Here is a 12631-nt window from a genome sequence, read left to right as displayed (position 1 = left end):
CCTCTGCCTTAGCTAGAATATCTTCTCCTCTAAGACCAACTGCCTAAAACCAACGCAAATTTCAAGAATAAATCAAGCCTTCCCTCCTAAGAATCCTCTCTATTTTCTAAACATGTTGCAATAATCCTCACTGTAATCTGTACATATGTCTTCCTGCAGTATTTTTTCTGTTTGCATGGATGCTTGTATCTCTCTTATACCATCCTCTATATTAATTTGTACAACTTTATTCTTTAAGCCTGGTATTTTTTTTCTTAACGATGGGAATTATCTTTTTATCTTTATGGCTATCATGGGACCTTGAAATTACTAGGCACCAAGTAAATATTTGCTGAATAATTATATTTGCTGGGAAGTTTCTGGCACATCCAGAAAAATGGTATTGCTAAATGTATATTAATTCTGCTTTCCCATCACTATCCATAGAGAAATTATATGCATGGTTTATATATTCCAGTTATTTTATTGAAAAATTAGCTGAGGTAGGAAAAGCATGAATAATTTACTTTCAATTATTCTAGTATATTCTGTCTTCTCAAGAAAGGAAATAAAAGAGAATGTAACAGAAACAAAGCAAACCTATTGGGAATTTTGTATTGATTCTTCCTTTTGTGTAAGATTATTAACATGACTATTTGATGGAGTTTATCTTCAAATAAATCTGGTCATAGAAAGAATAATAATTTAAACATGAAGTTTCAGATCCTTGTTCTAATCGTAAAAGCATAATGAAAGTCATAAATCAGTAGTTTGCCAGCTATGAGATACCCTTATTTCCCCTGTTAGCACTTTTTAAACATTTTCTGCCTCTGGCTTAAATCAATAACACCCACTTTCAAAGCTCACAGAATTTCGTTTCAGAGATATAGCCAGTTTACTCTTAAGAAATATAGTGATTGGGAAAATGGATATATAGCCATCAGATTAAGGAGCACAGTTCTTGAAGTAAAGTAAAAGAGTCTATTTTTATGAATAATTTCCCTGTAGTTGATTCTTGGAGAAATCACAATACCATTGAGCTAAAAATAGACAAAGATGAAAAGAAATTAACTTTCTATGTTGGATCATCTATATAATTGTTGAATATATAAAAATTTGTTAAAAATCTTATTTATCTATTTCTTGCTATATCCCAATCCTGAAAGCTGAATAATATATTAACTCAATAAAAATGTGAGTAGAGTGTGTAAAACACATTAAGGAATAAAACAAAACAAATTATTTTTTACACTATGGTGGAAATGGAAACATGAAAAGGCAAGCCACAGAGCCTAGAAATTCTTATTCAGAATATACAAATAACAAGTGCAAATCAATAAGAAATGATAAAATCGGCATGCAATTTTATAATTGGTTTCAAAACCTGAATAGACACTTCACAGAGAGAACACTGAAATGGAAAGTAAGTATACACAAAATGCTTAACATCATTATGCATCTAGGAAATACAATTTAAAACTACCATGAGATAAAACTACATACCTACACCCTAATTTATACATCTAATCTTCAATGTGCATGCAATCAGGGATATATACAAAAGTAAAATTAATTCAGGTATATCTTTAAAATGTGGGGATTTTAATAGTCAAAATCATACCTCAATATAAAAAGGCAAAAAAAAGTGCAAATCAGAAAGACTTGGATCATAGGAGAAATAAATACATACTGTAGATTTGAGAGTCTCATTCTGAGAGGTTTTTTTAATAATTTGTGGGGGGCAGGCCACAGTATTAAAATTCACCTTATTAATATGTCCTTCAATGCCTCCATTGTGTTTTTCAGTTTTAAACAAAAATTTTCCCTTTGATGTCAGGGAAATACTCTTGGGTACAGGTTGGGCATGGAATTAAATGAAACAGAATGACAGTTTAGCAGCAGATTCCGTTGAAAACAAGGAAGAAGGAAGGCAAGTAGGAAGAGAGGAAGGGAGAAAGGCACAAAAGAGGAAGTGGAGAGAGGGAGGGATGGAAAAGCAAACAAAAAGATTAATTTATCAATGCTTTCCACTTTGCCAAGTCTGTGTTAATGAGTGTGCTGATTTTGGATTTAACGAGTTAGTAATACATAGCTTGGAGACAAAATCAATTTAGTTACTATCTGTTTGTTTGGAGCAATGTTATATTCTAAATAATTGGTTCTTTATTTATATCACTTGTATGATATCTATGTTAATTCTGAGATCTGTTTATTAATGTAAGATTTTGGCATAAGAAATTTATCCATATTTCATTAAAGAAAAGTAGATCAAACTGTGTTTTAATGCCTGAAGGCTTCATAGTTCATCTTCAGAAATATATTTAAACTCACAACAAATTGAAATGCACTTTAAAAATTATTACATAAATAACAATAAAAAGCAATGTCTCACAGTTTTTAAAAAGTAAAAATATGGGGCCAGCCCCATGGTGTAGTGGTTGAGTTTGGCACGCTCTGTTTCGGTGGCCTGGGTTTGCTAGTTCAGGTCCCAGGTGTGGACCTACTCCACTCGTCACACATACTGTGGGTGACACACATATGAAATAAAGGAAGATTGGCAGCAGAGGTTAGCTCAGGGTGAATCTTCCTCAGCAAAATACTAAAAAAGTAAAAATATTACCCAAAATGCCACATTCTACATTTTTATCTCTGTACTCTCTGATAATTTGTTATTTAGACACTAGAATGAGGATTAGAAATACATTGGGCCGCAGAACACTCACATATCACTATGTTTAGTTTCTGTGGCGACTATGTTGTAAAATAATTATAACCACAGCAATTAGAAATCAGGAGCCAAAATACACACGTGAAAACTGGCATTATGCTACCAAAAAATCACATGTATTTGAAATTATTGAAAGTTCTCTCTGAGTATAGATAACTTTGGAATGTCATCAATAACTTCAACTATTGAAATTATCAATTTTTTTAAAAAAAATCATATTTAGATATGTAACTGTCTCATAAGATTATTGCATGCAAATATTGAGACCACCTTCCTCTCAAAGTGTTCCAATTATCTCTAATATTTCATTAATTTTACACTATCTGTTCCAAGGGGCTAGCCTTTCTTCTCTTTTTCTTGCTCTAAAATTAACGAGAAACAGGCTTCTCTGTGTTTTCAGAATCTATTGCAATCCTCTGGTGTGAACCCCATCCTTCCAGAAACTATTCTTGTCAATTACTGGCATCCTATCCTGTTCATTATGAAAACTGGACTGTTTAGAGATTTCTGAGAACATATAACATCCTCCTTTTAACTATACCCCACCCCCTTGTTTTCACATTTGGATCAGTTGTGATTGCAGCCCAAATTGCCCAGTTTAAAGCCTCTCATTTCTTAGGGGCTGTCATCATTTAACTGTTACATGAAGGCTCTTTTCCTGGAACTACCAAACTCTGCCCTTTTCAGGTGACCTATTTGACCCAGGCTCATGCTACGTCATCAGCACGAAGCTGATCTGTCAGTTTCTCAGAGGATACCTGTCATTTCTGTTTAACTCACTTTATCCACCTTGATTTAAATTAGACACAAGATATGAACATCTCTACTGGATTCCTCCATCCTCCAGGAAATATCTATTTTAACAAATTTTATGGACTAGTATTTTCTTTTTCTTTTTTCTCCCATAGGCCTGGGCAATATATTCTAACTTATACATCATTGGCGCTAGTCTTCCAATACAGAATTTTTCCTCTGCTATTCATCTTCTCTCTCACTTGTAATACACTCAGCCTCTAGCAATTCATCAAAATTATCATTTAAGTGTTCCTGCTAGTTTAAGGTCCCAGTGGTTTCTGTTCTAGATAAGCAGATCTTGGTTCCTGTATCTTTCTAGATGCACCTGGGTCTCCAGATCTCAGGGTGAAGTTTGCCATGAAACCTAAGTTCTCTCAAGGGCCCAAGAAAGGTCACTGATTTTCAGTTTGTCCAGCTTTGTCTTGTATAAATGGGAGTGACATCTTCCAAGCTCTTTACATTTCAAGTTTAAACCAGAGATCTTTGCTTTGATTTTTAATCTGCCTCGTTAATTTTAATACCTTCTGTACCTCATGTATTTAGACTTTGTTGATAACTGAATCTCCAGCCAATCTATGAAGTACAAACCTAGCCTTACCTCACGCAGCACCAATGAACTCTTCTTTAATACAACTCACCTCATCCTCCCTTTTTCCCATGAAAACCCTAAGCCCCTCTCCTGTAGTTGACACCATTTGGGTTGCTACCTGACTCTGTGCTCCCCGAATTGCAATTCTTTGCTCTCAAATAAATACTTTGCCTCTTAAACTGGTTTCTGTTTTTGTGGGGTGACATTTGTACGTAAGTATTTGTATTATTTGGTGTCTAAATATGGTGTTTTCATTATTTAGTTTTGGAGAATTAGGTGCAGATTTGTGTTAAAGCTGCTTTCTTCTGGAGGGAATCTGAGTTTGTGTCTGCTGAGTTTCGTGAGGTATTACTTAATTATTAGGTATTACTTACTTATAATCTGTAACCACTTTCATTGAGTATCTTGGCTTGGGGTTTCCCTGACCCTAAGGATGCTAAATATTCTATTCCCAGAATCATGTGAAAGCAGACTATCATTACTTACTTTCATAAGGCTCTTTTATTTCCATTTGCTAGTTAGAGCAAATCAAACATGTTCCTCATGATTTTATTTTATTTTAGCCTTCACTTTCACTGTAGTCGTGGCCACTGCAAGGGACATCTTTCAGGTTCAGCTGTTGATTTATCTTGTACATCCCTAAAGACTTACATTTCCAGGACTGGTATTTATCCCAGGATACCCTGAGTATCTGATTTTGCTTTATATTCTTGTTTCTGATCTTAGTCTATTTTGATGAGTTCTTTAGTGATTTCCCTCGTTTTTCTGTTAGTTCAGCGATACATTTTACATGTTTAACAATTTTTTACCTGATTTTTTTTGATGAGGAAGATTAGCCCTGAACTAACATCTTTGCCAATCTTCCTCTATTTTTTTCCACACAATTTACTTTTTTTCCTATTTTTTTTTTTTTGAGAAACATTAGCCCTGAGCTAACTGCGGCCAATTTCCCTCTTTTTGCTGAGGAAAAATGGCCCTGAGCTAACATCCGTGCCCATCTTCCTCTACTTTATGTGTGGGGTGCCTACCACAGCATGGCGTGCCAAGTGGTGCCATGTCTGTACCCGGGATCTGAACCAGCGAACCCCAGGCCGCCGAAAAGGAATGTGCAAACTTAACTGCTGCACCCCTGGGCTGGCCTGTGTGTGTGTTTTTACAAGCAAAAACGCAAGCTTTTTCTTGGAAAAATCTATGAAATTTTCAGCATAAGGATTCTTTTTAATATCTAGTCTATAACTGCTGAAAGTAGAATAACTCATTCACTCTTCAACCCTCTCTAATTGGCTTCTCTCCTTTCAATTACAATGAAAATGTCCTGTCAAGGTCACCAATGATCTCTACGATGACAACTCTTTTGTCTATTTGACTTTTCCTTCTCATTTTTAATCATCCTTTCATCAGCATTCTGCACAGTTGACTTTGTCTCTTCTTTTGAAATGCTCTCTTTTTGGTTGCCTGCCTAATAATTTCCCCTAATTCTAGGCAAATTTCCTGATTGTCAGTATATCTCCTGTTTAAAAAGGAAAAAAAAGGAAGGAAGGAAGGAAGAAGGAGAAAGGAAAGAAAGAAAGAAACTGCAAAAAAAAACTAGTAACTTTTACCGGATTTTTCTCCTTTATCCAGAGCCATTATCTAGCCTTCCTTCTCCATAAAATACTGTCTTCTCCATTCCATACTATTTCAATTCTCTTAACTTTCATTACACATTTTGACAGTACCATGTAGTTTAACACTAAAGTTTCGCTCAATTTTTCTTATGCATTATTCCTGAATCAAACACATTTTAATGACCCCCAAAACAGGGATTATTGTGTCCATTAGCGACATCTCTCTCAACTACAAAATTCAGCACAGTGCACAGTCATGAAGCCATCACATTCATATTCTAAGTTAATGGTACAGTGCTTGACATATAGTTGTTACTCAAAAAATTTGTCAGACTCTACAGTGGCTTCCTATTTTGTTCAGAGTCCTAAAAAGTGCCACAAGATCCCAACCCCCACTCCCTTAATCTCTCTGATGTCACTTATTGATTTTGTCCTCACTTCACACTGGCTACTGTGGCCACCTTGCTCTTCCTTCAACATGCTGGGCATGCTCCCATCTCAGATTTTTGTAGTTGCTGATTTCTTTGCCTTCTATTTTTCCCTTCACATATTCAGATGGCTTTGTTCTTTATCACCTTTTCTGGTCTTTATTCTAATGTAAACTTACTTCTCACTGACTAAACTTTTTAAAATTGCACCTTTCCCCAAACTTTTCTACCTGTTTCTCTGCTTCCCCAGATTCATTTTTCTCTTTAGTGTATGTCACCATATGACAGTTTATATGTTTTACTCACTTATTGTTTTATAGTATTTTTCTTTAGGAGAATGAAAACTCCAAGAGAGCAGACTGCTTGTCTTCTTATTTATTATTTTCTTCCAGTTCCTGGCACACATCCTAAAGCTCAGTAGGAGCTCAATAAATACATGTTAAATGCATAAACCAATTAAGCGGTGAACTGTGTTTACAGCTCTGTATATAATAGTAATTTCTCTCTCTCTTTTCTTGCTATCATCAGAAAGACTTCCCGTATTTTGCAAATCCTTCACCTAAGAAATCTTAGTGAGAAACAGAGCCTGATTTCCACTCAGAAGATTAATTTAACAGATTGACTTTCAAGGCCTCATTTGCAGTTCATACATGACCAACTAAACTGATCAGATACATCCTCGAATTTGAGTTACGAATTAGAGATAGAAAGCGGCGGGGTCAGATGAAAATGCATGCTGTAGTGATCAGAATAGCATTCATTTTCTTGGAGAACCAGGGGTGGGATTTTCAATGGCGGATTCTATTGTTCAATGCCAGCGTGGAAATTATGGCATCTAGTACTTAGCACCAGCAATGTGGTGGTGTTGATCTGACTGTCTGTATATCATGATTTGGGTAGATTCTGGCTGCTGTCTGGTCCCTCTTATTATGCTTCTTTTCCCAGATTTGTCATCACCCTTAAATGGTGTATATAGAAATACATTGCAGATAACAGTAAGTATCTTTTCCAACATGCTGCTGCAATCCTAATGCAGACCCCATTAAACCTGAATTTTATAAGGACCTCTTACTTGGTTTCCCTTCCTGCCTCCACTTTCACAACCATTCTCTCTCCTCTTCCCCACTCAGTTTTCAACTCATCTTCAAGAATGTTATTTTCTGAAATAAAATTGCATTAGTTTATTCCCTTCTGCTTTTTGAGTAATTCTAGTCCATAATTTTTACTCTGATAAGACCTTAGACCTCTTTGAAAATCTGTTGAAAATACACCCTTTTTTCCCACCAAAATGCATGTAAATCTATTCCCAGAAAATGTTATATGTGGTACATTGAAAATTACTTCATTTACATTGACTTTGTAAACAATATTTATAAATAACTTTGAATCTTTATATCTCATTTTTGTTCAAAATTAATCACCACCTAATAAAAAAGATTGCTGTATCTAAATTGTGCCAATTAAAAAGTCAGATTGTATTCTTACTCAGAAGTCAATTTCACAAGAAATTCATTATTTTACTTGAGAAGGTAGTTCAAATTATGGAACCATCTTTGGTATTATAATGTAAAGTTATCCTTGAACTTCATTATATATTTTAATGGACTTTATTTTTTAGAGCAGTTTTAGGTTCACAACAAAATTGAGTGGAAAGTACAAAGAGTTCCCATATATATTCTACTCCCATACCTGCACAATCTCCCACGTTATCAACATCCTGCACCAGAGTGTACATTTGTTATCGTCGATGAACCTATGTTGTCACATCATCATCACTCAAAGTCCATAGTTTACATTAGGGTTCACTCTTGATGTTTACATTCTACAGGTTTGACATATATATAGTGACAGGTAACCATCATTATAGTATCATACAGAATACTGTCACCACCTAAAAATCTTCTGTGCTCTGCCTATTCATCCCATTCGTTGCATTTGATTTTTAGTTAGACTCTTGATCCCAACTCACAATGTTATAGCTATTTTGCAGTGCTGAGCCAAAGGGGAAAAAGAAGGTTGAAATTCAGGCTGTGCTCTCCTACCTTACTTGAGCACCCTGGCACCAGCCTGTATCTATGAATAAAACACTATTTTTTTTTAAATTGAAATATAATTGACATACAATATCCCATTATCTTCAGGTGTACATCATAGTGATGTGATATTTATATACATTACGAAATGATCACCACAGTAAGTCTAGTTACTATCTGTCATCATATAAAGTTATTACAATATTATTGACTATATTACCTATGCTGTATGTTAAATCCCCATGACTTATTTATTTTATAACTGTAAATTTGTATCTATTAATCCTCTTCAACTTTTTCAGATGCTCCCCAACGCCTCCCCCGTCTGGTAACCACCACTTTGTTTTCTGTATCTATAAATCTGTTTCTGTTTTGCTTTGTTTGTTCATTTGTTTTGTTTTTCAGATTTCACATAAGTGAAATCATATGCTATTTGTCTCTCTCTGACTTATGTCACTTAGCATAATACCCTCTAGGTCCATCCATGTTCTTACAAGTAGTAAAATTTCATTCTTTTTTATGGCTGAGTAATATTCCATTGTATATGTAACACAATTTCTTTATTCATTCATCTATCCATGGACACTTAGGTTGCTTCCATATTTTGGCTATGGTAAATAATGTTACAATGAACATAGAGGTGCATGTATCTCTTTGAACTCTGGTTTTCATTTTCTTCAGATAAACAGAAGTGGAATTGCTGGATTGTGTGGTAGTTCTATTTTTAATCTTTTGAGGAATCTCCATACTGTCTTCCATAGTGGCTGCACCAATTTACATGCCCAATGGTATACAGGGGTTCCCTTTTCTCTGGTCCATGCCAACACTTGTTATTTGTTGTCTTTTTGATAATACCCATTCTGACAGGTGTGAGATGGTATCTCATTGTGGTCTTCATTTACATTTCCTTGATGATCAGCAATGTTGAGTATCTTTTCATGTGCCTATTGGCCATCTGTATGTCTTCTTTAGAAAAAGGTCTATGCAAGTCCTCTGCCCATATTTTAATCAGATGCGTTTTTTTTATATTAAGTTGTGTAAATTCCTTTTATTTTTTGGATGTTAATCCCTTATCAGATGTATGATTTGCAAATGCCTTTTCTCATTCAGTAGGTTGCCTTTTAATTTTGTTGATGATTTCCTTCACTGTGCAAAAGCTTTTTAGTTTGATGTAATCCCGTTTGTTTATTTTTGTTTTTGTTGCCCTTACCTAAGGAGCCTGGTCCAAAAAATGTTGCTAAGATTGATGTCAAAGAGCTGACTGCCTATGATTTCTTCTAGGAGTCTTCTGGTTTCAGATCTTACATTCAAGTCTTTAATCCACTTTGAGTTTGTTTTTGTACATGGTGTAAGATAGTGGTTCAGTTTCATTCTTTTTCATATAGCTGACCAGTTTTCCCAACACCATTTATTGAAGAGAATGTGTTTTCCCCATTATATATTCTTGCCTCCTTTGTGGTAGATTAATTGACCATATATATGTGGCTTTATTTCTAGGCTCTCTATTCTATCCGATTGATCTATGTGTCTGTTTTGTGCCAATATTATATTCTTTTGATTACTATAGCTTTGCAGTACAGTTTGAAATCAGAGAGAGTGTGATATCTCCAGCTTTGTTCTTCTTTCTCAAGACTGCTTTGGCTATTTGGGGTCTCTTGTGGTTTCATACAAATTTTAGGATTCTTTGTTCCAGTTCTATGAAAATTCAGTTAGTATTTTGATGGTGATTTCATTGAATCTGTAGATTGCTTTCAGTAGTATGGACATTTTAACAGTATTAATTCTTCCAGACCACGAGCAAGGTATATATTTCCATTTATTTGTATCATCTTAAATTTCTTTCATCAATGTCTTATAGTTTTCAGAGTACAGGGCTTTCACATCCTTGGTTAAATTTACTCCTAGGTATTTTATTCTTATTGATGCAATTATAAAGGGGACTGTTTTCTTAACTTCTCTTTCTGATAGCACGTTATTTGAGTGTAAAAATGCAACTGATTTCTATATATTTATTTTATATCCTGCAACTTTACTGAATTCATTTATTAGTTCTAATGGCTTTTAGTGGCATCTTTAGGGTTTTTCCATATATAATATCATGTCATCTGCAAAAGGTGACAGATCAACTTCTTCCTTTCCAATTTGGATGACTTTTATTTCTTTTTCTTGCTTAATTGCTGTGGCTAAGACTCCCAATACTGTGTTAAATAAAAGTGGTGAGAGTGGGCAGCTCTATCTTCTTCCTGATCTTAGAGAAGAAAACTTTCAACTTTTTACCATTGAGCATGATGTTAACTGTGGGTTTGTCATATATGGCCTTTATTATGTTAAGGTATGTTCCTTCTACACCCACTTTGTTGGAACTTTTTATCATAAATTGATGCTGTATTTTGTCTAATGCTTTTTCTGCATCAATTGAGATGATCATGATTTTTATCATTTGTTTTGCTAATGTGGTGTATTATGTTGATTGACTTGCAGATGTTGAACCATCCTTGCATCCCTGGAATAAATCCTACCTGATCATGGTGTATTATCTTTTTAATGTATTGTTGGGTTTGGCTTGCTAATATTTTGTTGACGATTTTTGCATCTATGATCATTAAGGGATATTGGCCTATAATTATCTTTATTCATGGTATCTTTGTCTGGTTTTGTTAGCAGGGTAATGCTGGTCTTGTAAAATGAGTTTGGAAGTGTCTCTTTCTCTTCACTTTTTTGGAATAAATTGAGAACTATAGGTATTAACTATTCTTTAAATGTTTGGTAGAATTCACCTGGGAAGCCATCTGCCCCTAGACTTTTGTTTTTTGGGGAGTTTTTAAATTATTTATTGAATTTCTTTACTTGGAATTGATTTACTCAGATTTTCTACGTCTTCATGATTCAGTCTTGTGTGTTTATAGGAATTTATCCATTTCTTCTAGGTTTTCCAATTTGTTCGTGTATAATTATTTGTAGCAGTCCCCTGTGATCCTTTCTTCTAGGTTTTCCAATATGTTGGCATGTAATTATTTGCAGCAGTCTCTTATGACCCTTTGTGTTTCTGTGGTGTCAGTTGTAACTTCTCTTTCATTTCTGATTTTATTTATTTGGGCCTTCAAGAGAACACGTTTTTCATGATTGAAAGTTAGTGTTTTCCTGCCCAACTTGAATTCTCAGAACTGTGTAATTTTAAGAATAGTACTCATGGTGTACTTTACCATAAAAGTATAGGCCTATGATCACAACAAAATTACCTAAAATGCTACATTGTTGAATTTATGTTGCAAAATTTCGTTTGTCTTCAAATAATTGCTGCCATATTTGATATGGGATGACATTTGAGTCTATCTTTATCAGCAAAGAAAGAATTGGAAACCTGTATCAGTTATATTTTGACTTTGCAATTTCTCCCTGCAACATGTGTTTCTCAACTTCCTCCTGGAGCCAGTAACTAGGTTAAGTGTTTTGATACCAAAGAGATTGCAAAGGTGATAGAAGGCAGGTAGAAACAGGTGATCTTCAAGCTTACATTGTACTGTATGTGCCAATATCCCATTGGCCAAAGCAAGTCATGGGCAAGCCTAATGGGAGGGTACAGCAAAGTTGCATGATAAATGGCATGGGTACAGGAAGAGGTGAGGTTAGGACAATAATGCATACTTAATAGTATGAATCTAGCATATTCGCATATTTGCTCCTAGCATAAATGCATACTTAAATGATATATGTCAAAAGATTTACGTATTGCATCCAAGTGTTTGCAGAATTCAGTCTATAAATGCATTTGAAAGGCTTTTAAATATGCCAGTCATAATGGCAACCCGTAGAAATGTTTCATCCAGCAATGGGAAGTTTGTCTAATTGTCTACCTTCATTCCCTTCTTGTTGAGTGACAACCTGATTAGAACAAAAAAAATGGATTTCAAAAGTATCCATAATGGTAAGAAAAGGACTTTGACTTTAAGACATAAGTTTATTCCCTTGAATAAAGTAGGCCAGGCCATGCAACAGCTAACATTTTTCTGAAAGTGAGTTTTCATTTTCTCTCAAAACAAAAGAAAACAAAACACCCATTCTAAATCCAATCAAGTATTTAAAGACGTAATTTGTAGAAAGAAAGAATATATTTATTTAGTAGAGGAGAAATGCTTATTCTTTTTTCATTTCTTGACAAAACTTCTTGAAAATAACTAGGCTCTGATGGTGACAATCTTTATTCCAATAAATAAGATGGTTTGTGGATCTCTAAGTGAAAGCTTGCCAATATCAAAGGATAAAACTTACAGAGACATCTGGACCTATTTCTGTATAAAAATAGTAAAATCACATGTGTTAAAAAGCATCCCTGGGGCTACATCTGTGGTCATAGAACTAAGATTTTCATTCCAGGCAGTTTGTCTAAGAAAGAATATATTTAACTCTCTAAAGAGGTGCAGTTCATTAACATTTCTTAAAGAGGCTCCATGATTAGGAATTCTACTTTGCTG

This window comes from Equus quagga, chromosome 1 (assembly GCF_021613505.1).
Source record: "Equus quagga isolate Etosha38 chromosome 1, UCLA_HA_Equagga_1.0, whole genome shotgun sequence".
Taxonomy (NCBI): Eukaryota; Metazoa; Chordata; class Mammalia; order Perissodactyla; family Equidae; genus Equus; species Equus quagga.
The sequence above is the reverse complement of the archived record's forward strand: the minus strand, read 5'-3'. Positions refer to the sequence as shown.